This window comes from Acomys minous (genome assembly GCF_964271855.1).
Source record: "Acomys minous genome assembly, chromosome: 15".
Taxonomy (NCBI): Eukaryota; Metazoa; Chordata; class Mammalia; order Rodentia; family Muridae; genus Acomys; species Acomys minous.
The window spans coordinates 4068329-4092813 of record NC_140497.1 but is presented as its reverse complement, the minus strand read 5'-3'; the positions used below and the strand labels follow the sequence as shown (position 1 = coordinate 4092813).

At 45.8% G+C, this 24485-nt stretch overlaps 1 protein-coding gene and 1 long non-coding RNA gene across 3 annotated transcripts in view; both read left to right on the top strand.

Annotated features, from left to right (window-relative positions):
* The window catches only part of NALF1 (NALCN channel auxiliary factor 1), a 514669-nt gene that overhangs the window by 116799 nt on the left and 373385 nt on the right, over positions 1–24485 (top strand). The gene's annotated exons all lie outside the window — the stretch shown is intronic.
* Positions 6606–23520, top strand: LOC311585352. The gene is made up of 3 exons (XR_014775198.1): positions 6606–6723; positions 11102–11187; positions 23339–23520. It is a non-coding gene; the product is annotated as an uncharacterized lncRNA (long non-coding RNA).

The following is a 24485-nucleotide window of genomic DNA, read 5'->3' as shown; positions in this document are numbered from 1 at the left end:
GAAGTTGTGACACATGGCACCCGAGAGATGTGTTGTCACGACATGTTAGTGATGGTTCACCAAGCCATCACTCTCACCTGTAATATCCGATAGCCGTGCTTGGGTATCTAAGTCTTGATTTGTATTAATTAAAAGCAAGTAAAATCAAATATTAGCTTTCTTGGTGACATTAGCTGCTTGCAGGCACTCAGAAGCCACAAATTGGTGCCACAACTCTGTAGGGCCAGGCAGGCAGGGAGGCTGCTCTTTCAGGAGAAGTGGCTGATCCTTCGTTCATTTGGGCGCAGGGCCAGAAGTGTGATTGCCTGGAAGGTTAAACCGTGATCTAAGATAGCAATGTACGTGTCGAGGTAGACGAATAAAGCCCGAAACTAGAGCCTCTTATTATGTATCTGTGGGAATTCTTCAGGCACTGAAAATCTGAGTTTCACTCAAGCACTGAGAATGGACAATGGCACGTGGTCGCGGTGGTGATACTGGTGGCAGCAGTGGTGTTGGTGTTGGTGCTGGTGCTGGTGCTGGTGGTGGTAGTGGTGGTGGTGGTGGTGCTGGTGTTGGTGCTGCTGCTGGTGCTGGTGGCAGCAGTCGTGCTGCTGGTGCTGGTGGCAGCAGTCATGCTGCTGGTGCTGGTGGCAGCAGTCGTGCTGCTGGTGGTGGTGGCAGCAATGGTGCTCGTAATGGTGCTGGTGGCAGCAGTGGTGGTGGTGGTAATGATTAAATATCATTATGGTTGGTCTGATAGTGACAATGACAGCTATAAAACTATCATATCAAGTGTGAGCTAACCTGGACGTCTAGAATTTGTATATTTTATAGGAAATTGTTGTAAACTCCGTAAGAAAGGGAGAGACACAGGTCCAGCATGCCTACATTTTGTATATGTGTATGGCCTCAACTTCTTCCCAGTTATTCCAGATACTGAAAGAAGCACATGTTAAAAATACTCCATATTCAGATCTGAGAGTTGTAACATAGACCTCACCTATAAGAAACTTTCATATCACAATGCCAACAACTGGTTTAAACGTTGTGTTGTGACAGTGGCTATTTATTGCTTTCTTTAAAGGTTATGGGAGAAAGTCTCATTTAGCATTTACTATGTATGTGGTTCCTAAGATCTCAGAAGAGTTTCTGAAGCCCACAGCGATGCTGACACCATTGGTGCCACTGTAGTTTGGGACTAGTGAGAATCAATTTAACAGAAGACTGACAGGGGGTGGAGATGTAGTGGTCGAGAGCATGGACTCGGCATTCAGAGAGCCCAAGTTCTGGTCTCGGTGCTCCTGTCTGGTGGCTCACCATCAACCATTCTCTCTCTCTCTCTCTTTCTCTCTCTCTCTCTCTCTCTCTCTCTCTCTCTCTCTCTCTCTTCCCCTTCTTCCCTCCCTCCCTCCCTCCCTCCACTTGAAAATGAAATAAAATGTTTAATTTTTAAAAGATTAAGTGATGAATCAGTTACCAACTTCTCTAGAGGAGACACAGCCTCCACGCTTGCATCACTATTGGTAGCCATAGCTTCAAGTGTCTCATTACAGAACAGGTATCCACGGGAAACACACACACGACCAATCAGCTCAATTAAACATCCTTGAGTCAAAGGTACTTATAAGGAGGCATTTGGAGCCTGCTTCTCTGGTGGAGCTCACCTTCCCTCTTGACCCCAGAAGGCACTCAGCACCTTGGACAAGGTACACAGAGCCAGGTCAGCACCACGGACAGTGAAAACAGCTCCTGCATGCATGCCTAATCCCTCCTTTTCCTTGGCTTATGTCAACTTCATACTTCATATGTCTTGATGAAATTTAATGAATGTTGGTATAAAATGAGCCTGAGCCAGTGGAAATCGTTCTTGTAGCCTCCACTTCAATATTTCATAAGCTAAATAAAATATTTTTCATCAAATATTTTATTTTGTATTTTTAAAAAGTTTTGGATTATATTTTGCCTTAAAATGCCATAGTTGATTTTATTATGGTCTATTTGGCTACCCTTTTGTACATATACAAATCTTTCTGTAGCATTAGGCATATTACAAGATTATTAAAGTCAAAGTTTATTGCTTGGCTTTCTTTCCGTATTGGTGCTTTGCCCAATGCCTGTGACAGTCCGCATTCTTGCACATGCACATGTCAAGTACAGACATTATGTCTCAGATCTCATAGTAGCATAACAGGTGGTTCAGGGTTAGAGAGAAAGGATGACTTTAAGGGTCGTTTTTGTTTCAAATAAAATTCAATTTGTTTTTCCTCTTGGGAAAAGCTCCCTGCCTGTTATTAGGATATGAAACCTTCATACAAACATTTCCCAATGAACAGATTGATCTTATTCATTTGCAAAACAAGCGCAGTTGTCCACGTGTCCATGTAGTTGGACACTATAATATTTTAGATAAGAAAATCTTTCATTCCCAATGCCAGAAGTGATGGCATATCTTCTCAGTCTTCACATCACAAGGGTAAAAAAATAGCAGCATAGGAAGCCAGTGTCAGTGAACGTTACCAACTGTAAGTAAGAAATACAGGAGCAGTGTACAGCTAGTTTAAGTACGAATGCCAAAGGAGTCTGCTGGCCAAACAAGAGAGATGGAGGAAATCTCAATAAGTCAGCAAACGGGCTGGATAACTGTGACAAATGAACTCTGTGACTGACATTTTTATGTTGCTTTTTATGTTGACTGAGGCACCCCAGGGCCAGCAATGTAGCTATGGCAAACTTACCAGTGCAGGCTTCAGGGACTACCCAGACCATAGCTGCAACTTCATTGCACGGGTCTCAGGACCTACTTCAAACGCCTATGTCCAACAATAGGGTGGAGTGGCGACCTATGTCAAACGCACGTGCCCCAGCTGTGGCGTGAAGTGGCGACCTACGTCAAACGCACGCGCCCAAGCTGTGGCGTGGAGTGGCGACCTACGTCAAACGCACGCGCCCCAGCTGTGGCGTGGAGTGGCGACCTATGTCAAACGCACGCACCCCAGCTGTGGCGTGGAGTGGCGACCTACGTCAAACGCATGCACCCCCGCTGTGGCGTGGAGTGGCGACCTACGTCAAACACCGCCCCAGCTGTGGTACGGAGCAGGGAAAGCCGGTATTCATACTTTTAATTCTAGTTGCAACAACTAACAACTTCAAGATCTAGGAAACTTTCCGAACATGTGCAGGGCACTCGAAAATGCAGCAACCAAAAGTAACAGGCCAGCCCTGCTACACAGAGTTTAACCAAACCAGTTATCATCAACAACAGATGCCTATTTCTTTGTAACTTAACGCAGTAAATTAAGTTTACTATGGCAAACCCAAAGGGGTCGTGAGATATAATATAAAGGCCCTGAAATTGTGGAATTGCATTTGGATTCTCTTTCCATCCATGATAAAGATCTATGTATTGAATTTGGTTAACAGTTTAGGTTGAAATATAGGAACTTGATATGTGGTGGATCAGAAGACTATATAGGTCCAGCCAGACCGAGCCTTACACATCTACTCACCCCAGCACTGCCTGGTCTGTGTGACCCAGGACTTTACTTGTCTTCCTCCATTTTAAGTATTTCTATTTACTTATTTATTTGAATGACATTGCTTTGCCCAGGACTGATCCTGTTTTTCCAGGAGCAAAGTAAAACTGCCTGTTTTTAAAGCTTAATTTACATCTGAATTGAAAACAGTTCTGCAGTTGGGAAGAAAACAAACGAGAGATTCAGAAATAAATATGATAATGTTCTGTTTAGGGTGAGAGTCTGCTACTTGAGAGTTCATGTGGCACACCGCGACGTAATGTGAAGCCATGTTCAACCCAAGGAAGCAAATGCTGATGGATTCTGCCTCGCTCAGCTGCTTGCCTGTGTATTGCACAGAGCACATATCCCAGAAAATAGAATAGAGTGAAATAAACAATCCATATTGTCTAGAAGACAGAAAATTTCCTGTTTGCCATTAGGACTAATAATTGTTGCGTGTTTCTATTAGGAGAGTCAGGAGAAAACATTTTACAGATTTTTTTTCCCCAACAAAGGCTGGATCCTGCTGTGCAGAATACTGCAGCTTCCAGTCTTTTCTTCCTCTGCAGTTTAAGAGATCAAGTTGATGCTTTTGTGTTTTGATTCTTTTGTTGATCTTTAGCCATTTTGAAGCAGGGTCTCACTATGTAGCCCTGGCTGGCCTAGAAGTCTATATGTAGACCTGCCTAGCATCAAACTCACAGAGATCTGCCTGCCTCTTTAGCGCAGGACTTGAAGGCATGTGCAACAATGTGTTTTCAACGGCTTGTCTTTTGTCTACATGTCTACAGTATCATCAATGTTACCATCAGTGTTAAAATCCCAACTCCCACTGCCCTTTCTTTTGACAGGCCTTGAGCATTTGCAGCCACAGCTCCAGCTGGGAGTGCTCTCTCTCTCCATCTCTCCACTTTCTCTCTTCTCTGTGCCTTGTTGTTCTCTCTTATATATCCCCAATACTAGTAGTTGTAAAAATATACAAGCAAATCACCTAAAAAACTATTTCCAAATATAAATTCTCAGTGGGATGAGGATGGTGATGATGATGATGATGGTGATGAGGATGATGAGGATGATGGTGATGATGACGGTGGTGATGGTAATGATGGTGATGATGATGATGATGGTGATGATGATGATGAGGATGGTGATGATGATGGTGGTGGTGGTGGTGATGATGAGGATGATGGTGATGATGACGGTGGTGATGATGATGATGATGATGGTGATGGTAATGATGGTGGTGATGATGGTGATGGTGGTGATAATGAAAACAATACTTCTGGAATTCTGCACAGCATTGTTCACCAAACACTTTGTTTTATGTGTTTGTGCCCAAAAAGCAAAAAATATTTTCATTTTTCTCTCAGCATAGGTTGATGTCTAATTAAACATTTTTTGATGTGATATCCTCAGTGTGGGAAAAAATTTGGACAGATGATTATATTGATTCCCTGAAGTCTTTTTAATGTGCCTGAACTTAGTCCATATCTGATGAGTCTCACCTTATGATTTTGTTTGAGATTTTTATCTTGTTTTGTGCTCCTGCATCCTCGATGTGGTCCCATCTAGAACAGAGCTGCAAACCTGTCTCCACCTCTTATTGACCTGGTTGATGAAACATATACACAATCTGGCAGCATCACAAAAGCCCACACTGGGCGCGCCCTTCCCTTTGTACTCTTTTCCACCAACTGCAGTGAATTCTTGACCTCAGCTGTCTTTGTCCAACTAGGAAGCTGACACTTCTAGCCCCTCCTGACCGTGGCACTGAGATGTCTTATATAAGAGGCCGCAGTGCACAGTGCAGCCATCACTCCTGCCTTTCTAAGTAAACTGAGTTTAAATACATTAAAGAATATTTTAAATGTTCTGTTGATTTTATAGTTTGGCAACCCACAACTGCCAGTATTACTTTCACAGAGTGCCTGGTCTACAAAGCAAGACCACAACAGCCAAGGCTACACAGAGAAACCTTGTCTCAGGCAAAACAAAACAAAACAGCAGCAACAACAAGGAAGTGAAGAAAATGTATGAATTTTGTACCTACCCTAAGAAAATGAGAGAATGGTAATTTGAGTCAAACCTCTCTGCCCTGCACTCAACATGACCATCACTAAGGATACCACAGAGAGCTGCGGGTGGCTCTTCTTGCCCAGTTTGAGTCAATCATGTGTAGAAGACAGTTTCTTCCATACAGTGGAACACGCGCGGCTGTTGCAGTTGTTCAGTGTGTGGCTTTTTTTTTTCAGTTGGTGACCAGTGATGCTCGGATGTCCCCATGGCCTTAGGTGTTCTCTCTCCTTCCCAGCCAATGTGACCACATGGAGCACAATGTCATGTGACACAAACAAAGAGGACCTTCTTAACACAGCCCCCTGCTCCCCTCCCCCCAGCCAAAGTGCACCTGCACAGCCAGTGGCATGTCTAGCTCACAGGAGTATAAAGGAGCGATTACGACCACGCCCCCTCAGTTGCCCACTGTGGAAAGGATGCTGGCGAGTGGAAACATCTCCTCGGTACCTTAGAGCAGTTGAGCTCTGCACCAGGGAATGCTCCTTGTCTTGTCAGGCTGCAGCCCTCAGAATTTCATGCCACTGTCTCAGTGGCATCTCTCACTTGCTTAAAGTGTGATGATGTATTCACTTCGTATGAACGGCTACTGCCTCGGGAAGCCAAAAATCAGCAGCTCTTCAAACCAAACTTCATATTAACCTTTCTCCACCAAAACATTAAGCATGTGATTTGACTTATTTAAAGGAACAGGTTTTCTACTTCGTGTGTGTTAAGAAATGAATGCTAGTGCTCATGAGGACTCAGGAGTAAGTGGGAAAAATGTGCCTTGACAGATGCCTTAGACAAGAAAAGTTGTTTTATTCTCCACTCCATAAAGGCTGAGCTGTTGAGGTACCTGTTCTTCATGAGGTCACTCGTATCCCAGGGTGCACTGCTCTCCCTGGTCTGCTGTCCCATGTGCTCATGACCATAGGTATGTCCCCGCAACCTGCATCTAGTCTATAGCTGGCAGGCATGAGAGATAGACATGCACTCAAAGTGCAGGAAGTCTAGGTGCGGAATCCTGTTTGTCTCATGTCTCTAAGGAAACAGATTCACCCTGGGCTACCAACAGATCAAGAAGGCAGAGGTCTTATTTTGTCTACATTTATGTCCATATAAATATTCCAATGAGTACTCATGAAAAGGCGATTTGTCATCTTGATCCCAGGTAACATTTTTTATGTTTTAGAGATATAATCATGAGCCACATGTAAACCTTCAGCAGTGGGGTGTGCTAGAAAATAGAATGCTTAGAGGCTGTGCCTGTTGGTGTTTGAAGTAGGTGAGAGACAGCTGGTGGTAGAGGGGCAGCCTGTGAATGCGAAGGACCACAGTGAACATACACACACACACACACACACACACACACACACACACACACATACACACACGCACACACACACACACACACACACACACACACACACACACAGAGAGAGAGAGAGAGAGATAGGGAAGGGATAGAAAGTTCCTATCTGAGGCAGACAGACAGTAGTTAGAAGACAATAAAAGACATGAGGTCTAGAATCAATAAATTGGCACAACAGCCCTGGAAGGCTACTTGGGGGACCTGAGTTTAGATGCCACAGGGAGGAATGTAGCCTATAAGAAAACCACACGTCAGTATTGAACAGCAGACACCTTCACATGAAAAGTAAACTTCAAGATGAAATTATCCCCCCTCCTTTGTGAAAGGGAGGCTTATGAATCCATCTTCCTGGCCAACGTTCCATACAAATCAACGATCCGAGTTGAAGCAGGTGCTTTTTGTTTACATGAGATTCGTTGTCGACCAGTCAGTGTCTTCCCATGAGATGCCCACCACAAATCCAATAGAAGTGAGAATCACTTTGAAGATTTAAAACATGTCAGAAGTCCATCATAGGAGGCATTCTGTGAAAACCATCAATCTCCGCGTTAGACATGAGGCGTTGGCCCTTCTATTGTTGTATCTCCTGTTTCCGGGTAGCTTTAGAGGGCAGCTATGTTTTGTGTAATCATTAACTCAAAGAGAAAATAAACTAGAAAGAAATAGTGGATGAGAGGATGGGAAGGAAGCCATCTGTGCGAGGTGAAGCTCAATCATCACCGCCACTGTGATGCTGACTCCAGGCCACACCCACTGTGACGACAACTCCAGGCCCTTCAGCGTTGGCACAGCCATGGAGTGCTCCTGCTCTTGCCTAAGACCAGAGCTCAGTTTCTGGCACCTACGTCAGGTGCCTCAAAGCCACCTCTAACTCCGGTTCAGGAGATCTGACACCTGCTTCTAGCTTTTGTGGGCACCTGCGTACATGTGCCTATGCACACAGGAAGACATATAGGCATACATATAAATTTTAAAAATGTTTCCAAAGATACACGTCATATGAACCAGGGAAAAGCAGGCACTCACATTGCTATACACTAGATAAAACTGAGTCTTTTTCCAAGTGTCTAATTTAAATTCTAAACACTTCTATAATATTATTAATTCTGTTTTGCATTTGTGTGAGGCCCTTGGTGGCAAAATGAAAATTATTATCTGTAATCAACCCTTATCACACGGACATCCACCAGGATCAACATTCCCCAAGTGCCAGAGAATTTGAAATGTAAATTTTACACACTATATCTTCACCTAGGACATTTGTGCTTCCTGCTGCTTTAATTCTAACAGGCTCAAAGACTAACTAATGAGAGCTGATGTTAGAATGTACAGATAGGCAAGCCTACCTCAATCACCCAAAATGTTCTGGAGGTAAATATATACTGAAAAATGTACCCCAAATATGCTTTAGGCAAAGGTGTGTGCTACCCTGCATGTATCTCCTTACTAAAGTGATGTAGAAGGCAATGCTAGAACCATAATCTGCTAGTGAGCCGGGCGTGGTGGCTCACGCCTTTAATCCCAGCACTCGGGAGGCAGAGGCAGGCGGATCTCTGTGAGTTCGAGGCCAGCCTGGTCTACAAAGCCAGTCCAGGACAGCCAAGGCTCCACAGAGAAACCCTGACTCGAAAAAAACAAAAACAAAAACAAAAACAATCTACTAGTGACACAGGAGGCCACGGACATAATAGTAAACCAGAAACTAAGAGAATGGGCTGAGTTTTGTAGTCAATGACTACATCAGTTATAAATCCCCAGTTCTTTCACTGATAATTTGAACTGTATAAATACATTAGTATTTAAAAATAAAAATAAAAATAAACACCTTTCTGGACTTAGAGCAAGCAAACAAATTAAATGAGACAAGATTCTCAGCAGGGAGGAATAAGCCAAATAATTTGGGTACAAAATCATGAATCTGTCCTCATAGTAATATATATACACATACAGTCACAAAGTGTTCTCCAGCGCCAAGGTGACCACATCCTGCTGTGCCCGGTGGTTCGATGGTGTGGCATCTGAAAGGCTAAAGAGGCAGCCCAGCGGAGCAGCAGACACGGGGGAGGGGGTTTCTTTTGCCAGCTCTCTGACCAGTGGGCAGACTTCTCATGGATTCATTTCCGTCCACCTTAAATCTGCTTGGTATTGACTATCGTAAGTGGCTTAGAGCACGGGAAGGAGGCTTCTCTCAGCTCAAGCTCACTGAGGACTTGTAATCTTCAGTCAGAATCAACAGCTGCACAGTCCTGAAAGCGGAGCCCTGCAGAGGAGGGAAAGGGCGCTCCTCTCTGTTAGGTCCTGGCTGCATCAGCTCTTCTTCACTAGAGAAACCACAAGTTAATTTTCTAGAATTAAAATGTGATTTGAGGTTTGAATAAAGAAAACCGGAAAAACTGATAAGATGGTGATGCCATGAACACACACACAAGAAAAAGTTACTAATGACTTGTTGACACCTTAATGGTTGTCCTAGCCTTCCCTGTGCCCACTGCTCACAGAAATAGAATAGCCTATATCAGAATGCGGAGAAATCCTCCTGCCAACCAGTCATTTGCTTCCGAATTGATTTTTGACTCCACAGTGAACTATATATAGATACTGGAAGCAAAACCCAGTCCTCTTTTCCCCAACTTATCCAATTGTCAAATTGAAATTGCAGGGGAGATCCAGGAAAAAGAGAATCCAGGAACTAGGTAGAGAGAGTGCGTTGGCAGGAGGGGACAGAAGTCAGGCATGTGCTGACAGTTTCAAGGGGCACTCGAGGCTGAACGGGGCAATGTGCAGCCCCCAGGGCCTGAGGTGGTATCTCCAGCAACCGTCACCCTTCCTACATTTAGTATTTGCCTGACATACAACACGTCTGAGTTTGTAATAACGGTTTTTCCCTGACCCTGCAACGCCCTTCTCCCCAGCATCATCCTGATAATAGTAAAGCCCAAGGAAGTCAGAGAGAAGGCCAAGAAGATGGCTCCACTGGCAAAGTGCTTGCTAGGAAATTGTGGGGAGCTGAGTTTGGGTCCCCAACCCAAGTTCTGCGGCATGAGCCTGAAGTCCCAGTGTTAGGGAGGCAAAGGCAGGATGACCCCTGGACCCTGCCGGGCAGGTTTAAGGGCAGATATAGTGGTCAAAGATAGGGCAGGGAGTGACAGAGGCAGGCATTTGAGTTGACCTTTGGCCTCCACAGCCATTTAGTTTTCATCATGTGCGTCTGCACACACACACACACACACACACACACACACACACACACACACACACAGTCTTAAAAGTCATGAAGTCAGGGTTTCTACATGGACTCTGGCAGGCTCCTCTGCCAGATACTTAGTAGAGACCGCATCTTTTGAATCCCGGTCGCATCTCAGTATTTCTGTCATTGGGATCCTTTCGGTTTCATGTGTACATTTATGGCAAACTGAGTCCCTCCGGTGTCAGCAGCGTGTTGATGTGGCACAGTGCTCACCCTCAGACTGAGCACAGGTGTCCCTAATCACCCCTAACCCCACAGTTAGCAAGACAGGAAAGGACCAAGCTATTCCTCTTGCAAATACAATGTGGGCTCCGTGCAGCTGTCACTGAAAATGGTCCTCCCATTTTGTTTACTCTAGGAATATCCAACTCTTTTCAGAAACTCAGTTTCTCTGAGTCCCTCTCAGAATTGCCACTGCTGCTCTGGTTATAGAGGCACATGTGAGCGGGTAAACATCTAGCCTTACGCCCATGGCCAGTCGACACTGTGCGGCACAGCCCAGGAGACACGGCTGAATTAGAAAGTGGCTTTAAATACCCCAGGGTATAGTTGTTTCTCAAGGATTGTGACAACATGAGGTAGTTCAGCGTTTGGCATGGATTTGTATTTAATTCCATTAAGACCCTAGAAGTAGCTGTTAGGAATCGCACAGTCTAGAATTCTTTTAGCAATGAGTCTAACACTTTAATCCACAAATAGTCAAAATCCAAGTAATTTTTAGGTTGCTTCAAACTAGGCCAGATTGGCATACTGCAAAATCAATTTAGATTTGATTTCTCAAGAAAAAAATATAAAAAAATTGTTTGACTACATTGAATATTTATATCTAAATACAGTATCCAATAGTCTACTTTTCTCTGTTCAGTTTATCACATGGTACTAATACTTGGAAAAAACCTTACCATTGCATTTTCTATGTAATAAATCTAGAGGTTTCATTCAGATTTTGGCTACATGGAGGTAACAAAGCATTGCGTTGATTGGAACCTCTTCTTGTTGGAGTCTAAGTCAAAAAGGTATGAAGTAATATTTTTGAACTTTTTATGTTTAAAACCATAATACAAATTATTTTAAGCAAAGTAAAATAACCTCAAATCTCCATACTTCTTTCCTCCTATATAAATCATTTTGAGAACCGTAGATTGTTTTCTGACTTCATTGGTTTATTCCCTGGTTTGAGGAAACATTTACTGGATGAGAACAGTGATCTTGGATGTGAAGAGAGAGATGACGGATGTGTGATGGGACGGACTACAGCTGTTTAATGACGTCATCACATAACTTAATTTAAACATTTTAAGAAGCACACATCTCCACTAAATACTATTTGAGCTCCTTTCTGCATGTTTATTTTATTCTTATGACCCTGTGCTATTTTTCAGAGCCATTCTTAACTTTTGTGGAATTTTGTTTAAGTTCTTTTTGTCTATTTATTCATTCTCGTGACCTCTTGTAATTTTCACACAAGTACACTAGTGAAATAGCACAACACCAGCAAATGGAGTGCTGTGCTTGTGGCACCACTCAGTTGTAAGTTGCACAGCATTGGGTAAGTGGAGTTCAGAGGCCTGGTGGTTTCAATATTGCGTCGCTAAACTGGCACTGCTTTGACTTTGCTTAGGTGAGATGTGTGACCTCTTTCAGCCTTTGATTTTTTCAGTTGCGAAGGGCGTGGAGGTCACACCTTGACACCGCAGCTCAGCGCAGACAGATGGTCAGATGTGCAGTGCATCTAGGAGGCTTTGTTCACTTCCCACATCACGAAGTTCCACAAACCGAGTGGCAAAAACAACAGAAATGTGTTTTTTCCGGTTTGGAGGCTGAAGGTTCACGGCCTTCACCGCTGGGGCGGGCTTTTCTGAGGCTGAGGGTCTGCTCTCTTTCTCACCCAGCAGCTGGTTGTTGCCCAGCAGCCACTGCTGTTTCTTAGCGTGTGGATCTGAGTCCATCTTCTCTTTATCCTTTTGCTGGCTGCCCGTCTGAGTCCAGTTGGGGAGAGGCTCGCCTACTCCCCGGAGACCTCATTCTAAATTAGCTGTTTGCACTTGCAAAATTACTTCACATCCGGTGGCGCCTCAACATGGGACTTCAACCTGTAAAGAGTAAGGAATTATTGGCTAGAAAGATTCCTGTCATGGCAGGAAGGAGTGAATGAGAAATATTTTGACTTTTATTCATAAGGGAACTTCCTTCCTGAACAATAAATTTCTACTTCTCAGTTTCAGCATCTGAATCTTCAGTTCAGCCAGGTCACACCCACTGCCCATCCTCCATGTCTTTCCTGTCCCTCCCTCCCTCCCCCTCTTGCCCTCCTTCCCCCTCCCTCTCCCACCCATCCTCCCCCCTCCCTCCCTCCCTGTCTTTGGCCTACATTTAGTGAGCTGTTCTCAAGCGTGGTTCCCTTTATGCACTCGTGCTAGCCTACTCCAGGAAAGTGCTGTCACCCTGTATTTACTTTTCATTTCCTAAACGTTTGAGATGAACATCCTTAGTGTACACAGTTGATCTATTTCACTTGATCAAAATGGCTTTCATGCCTAATGACTTCTTTGCTTCAAACCACTCCATTATATCCCATGAAACACTGTAGTAGCCACTTTAACTTTCAGAACACACACACACACACACACACACACATACACACACACACACACACACACACACACACTGGACCTCCCACCCTAGGGAAGTCAAGTCCTGTAAACTTGGATGCTCTTGAATCTTCAAACTGAACATTAAATATATTATATAATCACATTTTGTTCTTGATTTACACTCTTAAGGACACTCTCTGCCCCCCATCCCCCCATCCCCATTTGGAGACTCACCTGAAGCTCTGAATACATTAACCCAGGAGGTATAATGTAAGCAAGCGCCCTACAGATCTCTGACCATAGCAAGCCTGCATGAAAATCTAGGTCCAGTTATTTTGAAATAGCTCTTTTGACTCTCCTTATTCTCCATGAATAAAGTACAAGAGCCAGTACTTTTTAAAGGTAACAAGGAGTGCTGCTGTCAGTTTATATTTTATAAAACCAGGCAATTAAGATGTGGCCAGCTGATCTTTTAAACTTTGCCTTACGTTAATTTTCCTTTTCATCACATAAGTGCTGATGTAAGATAATAATACATCTACAAGGTACAAGTTAGGGTGTGTCTGTGTCTGTAGAAGCTCACTGCCTGATCTTCACTGATAACATACACGCCATCTTTATGCACCAACAGCTTTGAGGATGTCTTCATCAAGGAAATGGAAGCAAATTAAAAACATAACAAGTGCAAGGTGAAAGCTGGATGTTTCTGCATGCTGTAATTTACACCCTCACATCAATAACACAGTTGCTCTTTAGAAAAGGCATTTTTACTTGAACAATAATCTGCATGGAGAATTTGGATATCCTCAAATAAATCCAAGTTACAACATAACCCATCTCAGGGGCCGAGGGATAGCTTGGCCATTGCGAGCACTGGTTTGATTTCCATAATCACATCAGGTGACTCACAGCCACCTCTAACTCCAGTTCTAGGGTTTCTATCACCCTCTTCTGGACTCTGTGGGCACATGCACTGGTGCACACACACCCACTCACAGGCACAGTTATTATTATTATTATTATTATTATTATTATTATTATTATTATTATTGATGATGATGATAAATAACTTTAAAAATACCTCCCATGATTCTTTAATACTTAATCCTTTTAAACATCCAAGTTTTAGGACTGTTATTTGGGAGAGTTGTGAGCAATCATCACCCAAATTTTTGTGTTTGCAAAGGCCCTAGAAAAAGGGTAGATTTCTTTCAAGTTTAAATATAGCTCCATAGTATTTGGATTTCATTTCTCATAAAAGACTACAAAGATTCAAGCGCAGTGTGAATCATCATCTGATGAATTATCTTTTTTTTGGTTTTTTGAATATTATTTTATTCTTTAAATGAAAGAAACGCCCAACATTAAGGTTATACCATATCAGTTACAAGCTGTTTCATCATGAAATTCAGGCAGAAGGGCAGGAGAGACAGGAAAGAGGACAGCAGGGCAGCAAGGATATGGAGGTTACCCAAGGACAAAAGCCAGAATGAAAGGAGCGGGGAAGTGCTCACCCCAGGAGCAGCTGCAGAGCCCTCACTTTGCATCTTGGCAGGGTGACTTCTCTCTGGAAGCTGTCAGGAGAACTACAGAGAGAGTGTCCCCAGGGAAGCTTGCTGATCAAGCTTCCTGTCCAGTCCATTGACAGGGCAGAATGAACTCTTCAGAGTGGCCCTTTTGTTCTGTGTCACCATGTCCTTCTGCCACATCTAAAAGTGCCTTCCTGTTTCACCTCATCACCATCACGCCCACCAAAGACTTTCATGTCAAGCCTCCCTCAGGTGACATTTCCCTTAGTAAATGTCATTAAGTCAGCAAAGGCAGCAGCCATGCCTCTGTAGCCCTCTGGCTTCGACCCCTGGATGATCTGAGCAGATTCCTCCGATGGCTAACATTTTTCTGCTCACAGGTCGTCAACTTCAGCACGCCTGGCCTCCACAGGCTTGAGGAAGTACATGAGCCACTTGGTACCTTGGGTCTTGGCCCAAGGTTTACTCACTGGAAAAAAAAAAACAGCTTTCCTGTGGAGGAAAAGAAAAGCATTCTACTTTCATTTTATTAAACAGCCACCTTAGAGATGACAAGCCTCAGTGTTTTCACTTTCCCTGTGAAGCTCTGAAAACAAGTAGACACAGCTTTGCTGAGAAGGTCCTAGGGAGCTGAATTCTCAAGACAACTCTGCATTTTCCCAGAGCTGGTGTTTCTGTGATAACACGGATATAATTTAAGAGAAATACCGAGTCCTTTAAACTTACTGATGACAAACATAAGGACTAAGTGTACCTTAGGTCCCCTTAAAGATGCAAACTCTTCTCTGTTCTCCTTGTGGGAGATGGCTTAGGATAAGGAGGGTAGGATTGTTTTCCTAGACTTTGAGATGCAGAGCCACCAAAACATCCTCAGAACCTGGAGGGTGGGGGAGATGAGGGTGGAGGACTAAAGAGGTAATTCACGCCTCATTTTCTACAGCCATAAAATGCACATAATAACAGTGCCTGTGTCATTAGTCTTACATGGGACTGACATGAAAGGATAGCCACGATGTTCAGCAGCCACAGGGAAAGACACCCATTCTCCTGCCATATTCTCCATCAATAGTGCCATAGTGTTTAGTACGGTGGGGTTGCTGTTGTTCTGTGTATATTTCACACCACAGCTTGCTCTTGTTTTGGAATTGGAATTTCTCCTGTGTGGAGTTTCTTCTCTAAGGACTCAGGTGGGTTTTCCTCCGGTTGCCTCTCCAACACCTCCCCAGCGATGGGGCCTATCTGCTTGTAGTGGTCCCTGGTGGTCCTGGAGCTCTTGACATGTGTCTTTAATTGTATAACATTTCACTTTGCTTCAATTTAATACCCTCCGGTGGCAGGATTTAGAAAAGAGGACCTTGGGTATCCCGCTTAATTTTGTCTCTAGACAAACAACAGATGTGCTTGTTTGTGTATATAAGTTTAACCCAAGCTTGCATGGGACATAGTTATCTAAGTATTTTATATACTAGGATTTTACAAAATCCAAAATATCTCCATGAGATGCCTATCTGTACTATTAGAGAAACTGATTCATCTTTAAAAGTAGCTAAACTTACCACAGCAACTCAACAAGAACATAAAATTAGCTTTCTCACCTCATTTTGTGACCCACTTTCTGCAGCCACAATATACAGCTTGTGGATGACTTGATGGAACGTTTTAAATAATGTTGAATTGAACCTTGTCTCCTTATTTACCATGTAAAGGAAAGTATAAGGGAAGTAGTGCTCAATTTCTGTCTTATAATTACCCCAAATACCCAACAACATGTGGATAATATGGAATAAAAAAGTGGATCAAACAGATGGCCATGGGGTAGAAAAAGCACGAGCTGCATACTCAAACCCAGAAGCACCCAAGCCGTGGTTATCTGTACACGTAATCCCAAGGAGGAAGGAATTTGATCAAAAGCCACTCAGGCTAGCAGAGACATGAGGAAGACTGAGACTGAGGGCAGAGGGAGGAGGGTGGCGGTTTAGCTGCATTTTGTTTCGTTATTTTGTGTCGTTTCTTACTCTCCATAAATAATGATCAAATGGTTATCACTACCACACCCACACTTTTTGAAGTTTCATATTTTATGGTCTCAGAATACAAAATTGGCCAACGTGGTGCTTCTTGCTAAATAACCAAACCTCTTAGGGCAACGGGGGAGATTTTCAGGGCTGTAGGTTGAACCAGCTAAGGTGGAGGGCAGAGAGAGAGACAAGAATGACAAACCTCCCTCAGCAGATGGACGTGAAGGGGAAGAGCTGCGAGGTGTGTGCACTGGGGGCCAACATTATAATACATTAAAAAACATTAGGATAACAGACCTTCATGACCTTGAGACACTTCCTGCTCTCCTCACATTTCTTCTCTGCTTATTCCTCACTAATTAGGCACCCTGTCAACCCTGACCTTTCTCCCCAATCACCCCAGGCTAGACTTCATCCCACGTGGACTCCCATGAGACCAATGTGCTCGGCCCCATTTTTCATCATTAAAATCTGAAAGTGTGTTTTGTAGACAATGGGCTCAGAAAACTTTATAAAACTGTAAACTGTAAGGCTGTGGCCCTGTTAGGGTTTAACTGGCGTCTTGTCTGTGTCCTCACCTTGTCTCACCTGCCTCACTATCTGCTCCCCATCCCATGGGTCCTCTGCTGTCTCTGCTACACATGAGCCCCATAATAAAGCCTATTTTGGAATAGTGTCCCCCAGGCACTGAAGCACCCTTTTATGCAGATCATGGTTCAACCAGCATCACTTCAAATGGTTTCCCCAACTTCCCACTCATTACCACCCCATCCCTTTCCCACCTCACTTTCTTTCTCAGCCTGTCTCACATCTCTCACCACAACAATATGCACCTCAACACATAGTCTGTTCCTCAAACCCCTCCTCTTTGGTAAATAAGGAATTCAACTACATGAAACAATATATTTTAACGCATTGCAACTAAAGGGGTCTCACTATCCTGAGCGTCTGCTTATTATGGGATTGTTTGTTGCATTTGCTTGAGATGAGAACCGTATTTAAATTGCTCAGTACCGAATGCCTTGAGCCGGGAACAGAGCTCAGGCACTCGAAGCCACAACGCAGTTCAACCCCATGCATTCTGCACCCTGCTGTTCCCATGTCCCCAGCTGACCTTTACTGCGGAAATGAACATTAACACAGACATCTGTGCTCTAAAGGACTGCTCTGTTTTGAACTCCGGAACAAGAGTCATGCGCACCAATGACCAGTATGTGAACATTCCCAGACTCACATCAGTTACAGGGACGAGGTGCCCCACACAGCAAAAGGATAAGGGTTTCGGCTGGCCAGCAAGGGAGTACAGAGCCTTGGAGGACTTGCAGCACTGTGATGTACCAGCTGTTCAAGGACAAACATATGGGTTATTTTGATAGTGGAATCTATACCAAGTAGCGATATATGCCTATACCCCCCACCCCATACCTTGCCAAGTAAAAGGCTCCTCCCACCATCCCAACAGTCTGCTTACAGTATTCTTTTTTTGTTTGGGGGGGGGTGTTTTATTGTTACTGTTCTGTTTTTTGAGTCAGGGTTTCTCTGTGTAGCCTTGGCTGTCCTGGACTAGCTTTGTAGACCAGGCTGGCCTCCAACTCACAGATCCGCCAGCCTCTGCCTCCCAGTATTCAAAACTTTAAAACATGTTTAGAAATAGGGTGGGTGGAAGGGTAGACAGAGAGCTCTTTTCTGGCCCAATGCCTTCTGAGTATGTTCTCATACCTTTGGGGACTTGTTTCATGTCCCCCAGTTGAGGACAGAATGCTAACCTTAAGTAGCTGTATTTGAAGGGATGCGACAACATGCTAGAGCACACAACTTCAAGTTTTTTGTCTCTAATGTGCCAGTTTAGAGATGTCACATGCTGAAATGCATGTGGTACAAAGTCCCCCTTGTGGTTTTCAAGTGTCCTCCAGCTGAGTGATAGCTAAGTGGAATCAAGCTGTGCTTTCTTATGTCATTGGGTGTCATTGGCTGTACCTGCCCAAATTACTGTGCACACAAAGGTGACCCATTGGAAAACATGAATGGAACAGGAGTATTGGTTGCTGAAATCTTGTGAGTGCTGATGGCATCAGCACGTTAGAGCCCCTGCAGAAAGCCCACACCTGACAGGGGTCACATGAAGTGGTCTGGGGCGAGTCACGAGAGGCTGGTGTGGCTTTTTAACAAGCTCAGAACAAGGCTGAGAGTCGGCCTCTGGCTGAGTTGCTGGCTGCTGTGTGGCCTCTTACAGTGCATCCTGGGCTTGTCTTGAACCAGTAGCACTTGTCTCCTTCACAGAAGAGGACTTAAGAGGCGTTGTGTACACCAGAGAAGGTGGCGTGCTCTCCTACACATGTAGCCAGAGGCCTGTGGGTTCTCTGTGGCCCTGGGGTTTCACCAGAGTCAGGGATAGTGTAGGCACTGCGAAGAGTGGTCAGGGAGGCTCGCTGTGGCAGGAGAGGGGTTCACAATTAGGCCATTTTCTCACTTAATCACTCCCTTTGCTGTTCTCAGGCCTTCTATAAATAGCGGAGGCTTTGGGGACAGTGGAGGACAGGAGGACAGGGGCATTTGTAGCCGCTTCTTGGCTGTTCTTATCCCCAAGCCAAACAGGGTGACAGGCCTGCTTGTCACATCCCAGCCTGGCCTGTGAGCACAAGGACAGCATGTTCTACGTTCCTTGCACTGAGCTCATCCACCTGGCTTGCCCCCGTGATGGTCCTGTCCTAGCTGCCTGTCTTTACAACAGCGTTAGGATAAAGATATAGCAGGGGCTGGCGAACGCGGACGTTACATAAAATGGTGCATTCTCAGCTTTTACTCCCCAAAGTCACGAGGTTCCTGTAATGATCCCCAAAGCACTGTGAGAACAGGAGAGACACCTGGGATGGTCCCTTTATCTTATTCAGATATTTGACGTAGCTCATTTGGAGTCAATATTAAAAAAAACAAAACAGTGAAACAGGAAGTAATCTTTGGGGCCCCTTACCTTGTTGGTAATGTTCTTGGGAGGGAGTATGACCTATATAGCCACTGCAGCGCTACCCCCTGCAATCCTAGCACTTAGGAAGTTGAGACAAAAGGGATGCTAAGAGTTCAAGACACACTGGGGGTGCTTATTAAAGAAACAGATGGAAATGTAAAGGAAAAGGAAAAAATGGGGGAAAATGACCTAAACAGCTGGTTGACAGCAACCATTCAGAGCTCAAATCTTGAAGTATTCACCTCTTGAGATAGAAGCGTGAAGTGAGGGCTTCCCATAGACATGGCTCACGTCAGGCTTACCAGTGCACAGTACGGAACACCTAAGTAGACACCAGCCCTCTGAGGCCCAGGCGTGGGATGCTCTGTGCCGTGGGCAAAGCAGTCTCATTGGGTTCTATCAGTTGGCAGCCCACTCACCTTGTGGGCGTTTGTATTTAGGGAATTCCTCTCTGGGTCCATCTTAAGACAGGCATGGAGAAGGAGGCCAGCAGCTGAGGCTTTGTGGGGAGTGGGTGGGACTGGACCCAGGGCAGTGTGCCTGTAGGGAGACCTCTCCTCTTCTAAAAAGTCATGAGAGACAGCCAAAGGGAGGGAGGAGTTAAAGCAGCACCAGGAGTAAAGTGTAGTCAGTTGTCAGAGCCACTCTTCCTAGCTGCAAAGGCACTGGTGTCTAACAGCACAGTTCTTACAGGAGGACTGGGCGTGGACAAGTGAGAACGCTGTGGCCTTATAAAAGAACCACGCAATGAGAGGTGTTCAGATGTCAGCAGCGTGGAGAGGGATCAAGGGTTTGCTGAGGGGCAGGTGTGTGTGTGTGTCTGTATGTGCGTGCGTGCGTGTGTGTGTAACATGGAACAGCATAGGGCACCGCATTGGCCAAAGGCAGGTTCCAGCTCACGCCTCACATCACCGTCACCTGTCTGTTAATAATAATGGTAACAATGGGCCTCATGCGAGCTGCCTGGAGCTTCTGGGAGCTGCAGTCTTTGTCTTCTATCTTACCATAGTACACTGAGATTACAAACACATCCTTCCGCATCCAGCAAAAAGTAGCAGCAGATAAACGTTTGGATTAACCAGTGGGTCATTTAGTTGTTGTTGTTGTTGTTGTTGTTGTTGAGCAACTGAGATATTGAATTTCTTGCTCGTGTTTTCTCCCCCTTCTCACCTCCCACCCACCACCAACCTCATGTTGAGCAGACAGGTAGCCCCTCACATGCAGGAAGCCTTTTAGTCTTTGAGTCCCTTGGAAGGGAAGAGAGAACTCATGCAAGTGCTAAGGGCTGCCACGGCTTAACTATAATCTGGTCAGGGCTATTTTTCATCTTGACATGCCTGAATAAGATAAGCTCTGTGATTTCCATAATTATTTATGGTCTGATTAATGAGAAACCGAAGATTTAGTGATTTCACTAAAAAGAGGCCACTTTATTAATCTTCAGGCATTTTCAGAGTGCGCTGTCACATATATATGTTTACAAAACAAAGGAGAGGCTGCCCTTCTAAACTCAGATACACACAGTTCTAGACTCCCAGTCTGAGGCTCCGCAAGGCCTGTGCATGACTGTTTACTTTTTACTTTTGTCGATTTGCACTCTTCACGTTTTACACCACAGCTGTTTGGGGTGTAACCACAGGCTGAGGATGTTCTGGGGGAGTAACGGGACATTAACAGTAAACAGTGGAGGTAAAGAGGCGGCTCAGTGAGGACGAGGCCTGGCTGCTCTCATACATGACTGCAGTTCGGCTCCCAGAACCAACTTGGTGGGTCACTACCATCACAATCCCAGGTCAAGGGGAGCCAGGGCCGGTCTTCTGACATCTGAGGGCACCAGGCATGTACATGCTGCAGATACATTAATTAAGGAAAAAAAAAACCCTACTCATACACATAAAATTAAAAAAATACATATTTTTTTCTTAAAAGTCAGTGGTGTAACATTATTTAAAAGACTAAAAATACTTGTGTACCACAGCACATATGCACTTGTACACAATAAATACATATATTAGATATATGATGCACAGACAGGTGATAGATAGACAGACAGATAACTATTTAAAGTTTAGTGTGTGTGCGCTCATGCACATGCTTGAACTCTATGTCAAGCATGTTGATATCAGTGATAGCTTGCAGGTCAATCTTTGCCTTCCAGCTTAAGACAGGACCCTCTCTTCACCACCGTGCCCCGTACACTAGCTGCTTGGAGCTCCTGGGAGTCTCCAGCGGTCTGTCTCACCAGCACAGCAGCAGGGACCTTACACACATGGCTTTCTCAACTCAGGACCCACACTGATGTCCTCATTCTTGCATAGTAACCTCTTCTTGCTGTGCCAACTCCCTGCCCACCTGCGCCATCTCCCTGCCCAGCTGTGCCATCTCCCTGCCCACCTGCGCCATCTCCCTGCCCAGCTGTGCCATCTCCCTACCCATCTGCGCCATCTCCCTACCCAGCTGTGCCATCTCCCTGCCCAGCTGTGCCATCTCCCTGCCCACCTGCGCCATCTCCATTCCCATCTGCGCCATCTCCCTGCCCAGCTGCGCCATCTCCCTACCCATCTGCACCATCTCCCTACCCAGCTGTGCCATCTCCCTGCCCAGCTGTGCCATCTCCCTACCCATCTGCGCCATCTCCATTCCCATCTGCGCCATCTCCCTGCCCAGCTGCGCCATCTCCCTACCCATCTGCGCCATCTCCCTACCCATCTGCGCCATCTCCCTACCCATCTGCGCCATCTCCCTACCCAGCTGTGTCATCTCCCTACCCAGCTGCGCCATCTCCCTACCCAGCTGCGCCATCTCCCTGCCCAGCTGCGCCATCTCCCTGCCCAGCTGTGCCATCTCCCTGCCCAGCTGCGCCATCTCCCTACCCAGCTGTGCCATCTCCCTACCCAGCTGTGCCATCTCCCTACCCAGCTGTGCCATCTCCCTGCCCAGCTGCGCCATCTCCCTACCCAGCTGCGCCATCTCCCTACCCAGCTGCGCCATCTCCCTACCCAGCTGTGCCATCTCCCTGCCCAGCTGTGCCATCTCCCTGCCCAGCTGTGCCATCTCCATTCCCATCTGCGCCATCTCCATTCCCATCTGCGCCATCTCCCTGCCCAGCTGTGCCATCTCCCTACCCATCTGCGCCATCTCCCTACCCATCTGCGCCATCTCCATTCCCATCTGCGCCGTCTCCCTACCCATCTGCGCCATCTCCCTACCCAGCTGCGCCATCTCCCTACCCAGCTGTGCCATCTCCCTGCCCAGCTGCGCCATCTCCCTACCCAACTGTGTCATCTCCCTACCCAGCTGTGCCATCTCCCTACCCAGCTGTGCCATCTCCCTACCCAACTGTGTCATCTCCCTACCCAGCTGCGCCATCTCCCTGCCCAGCTGTGCCATCTCCCTGCCCAGCTGTGCCATCTCCATTCCCATCTGCGCCATCTCCATTCCCATCTGCGCCATCTCCCTGCCCAGCTGTGCCATCTCCCTACCCATCTGCGCCATCTCCCTACCCATCTGCGCCATCTCCATTCCCATCTGCGCCATCTCCCTACCCATCTGCGCCATCTCCCTACCCAGCTGCGCCATCTCCCTACCCAGCTGTGCCATCTCCCTACCCAGCTGTGCCATCTCCCTACCCAGCTGCACCATCTCCCTACCCAGCTGTGCCATCTCCATACCCAGCTGCACCATCTCCCTACCCAGCTGTGCCATCTCCCTACCCAGCTGTGTCATCTCCCTGCCCAGCTGTGCCATCTCCCTACCCAGCTGTGCCATCTCCCTGCCCAGCTGTGCCATCTCCCTGCCCAGCTGTGCCATCTCCCTGCCCAGCTGTGCCATCTCCCTACCCAGCTGTGCCATCTCCCTGCCCAGCTGTGCCATCTCCCTGCCCAGCTGTGCCATCTCCCTACCCAGCTGTGCCATCTCCCTACCCAGCTGTGCCATCTCCCTACCCAGCTGTGCCATCTCCCTACCCAGCTGTGCCATCTCCCTACCCACTAACCTTTTCCAGAAACATCTTGTTCCCATTTCTGGTGCTTAGTGACTTACACTTCTTTGTGTTCTCTTAGAATTGAGTTTAGTGGCTGGAGAGGTGACAGCAATGGCTGTTCTTGCAGAGGACCTGGATTCTGTTCCCAGCACTCACACGGCAGCTCACAATCATCTATAAGTCCAGCTCTAGGATTTCTGGTGCCTTCTTCTGTCCTCTACAGGAGCTACATACACTTGGTGCACATATATACATGTTGGCAAAGCACCCACACACATAAAATAAAAATATAATTTAAAAAATAAATTGTACTATCTCTATGATATCTTTCATGAATTTTTTGTGATTTATTTCTCCCCTGGTCTTGAAGATTTTATATATATGTACGTACATACATACATTACATACATACATACATAATATCTGTTACAAAATAACTGATTCTATGCCTACTCATATGAACTACATACATAGTGTGTTGAGTCTTATTATGTTACTTAATGTGGTTTCCTTTGTTGTAGTTGTTGGTTTTACTCACACTGCCTGCAGAATTCTTTCTAACTCTGACATCGAGTTAAAGGAAGGGATGCGTGGAGACCATGTCTGAAGGATGTCTTTGCAAGTGGCATCTGTGTTTTGTGGGAGTTGTTTTCCCTGTCCATAATTTATTACTCCTTTTGTTGGCTTACTAAGGTTATATACATAATTTTAGATGTAGATGGTTGTAGTCCTGTCTTAATTACTTTTCTATTGCTGAGATAGAACACCATGACAGAGGCAACATAGAAAGAAAGTGTTTAATTCAGCTGATGGTTTCTGAAGGTTAGAGTCCGTGATGGTAGAAGGAAGGAACAGCTGAGTGCTCTAGCCATGATCCACAACCAGGAGACAGAAAGGAAGGCAGACTCAGTGGTGATGGTGTGAGTCTTCTGAAACAGCAAAGCCTGGCCCTGTGACACACCTCTTCCAACAAGGACACACCTCCTCCAACAAAGTCACAGCCCTTCCAACAGGGGCATACCCCCTCCACCAAGGGCACACCCCCTCCACCAAGGGCACACCTCCTCCAACAAGGGCACACCCCCTCCAACAAGGGCACACCCCCTCCAACAAGGGCACACCCCCTCCAACAAGGGCACACCTCCTCCAACAAGGTCACACCTCCTCCAACAAGGGCACATCTCCTCCAACAAGGGCACACCTCCTCCACCAAGGGCACACCTCCC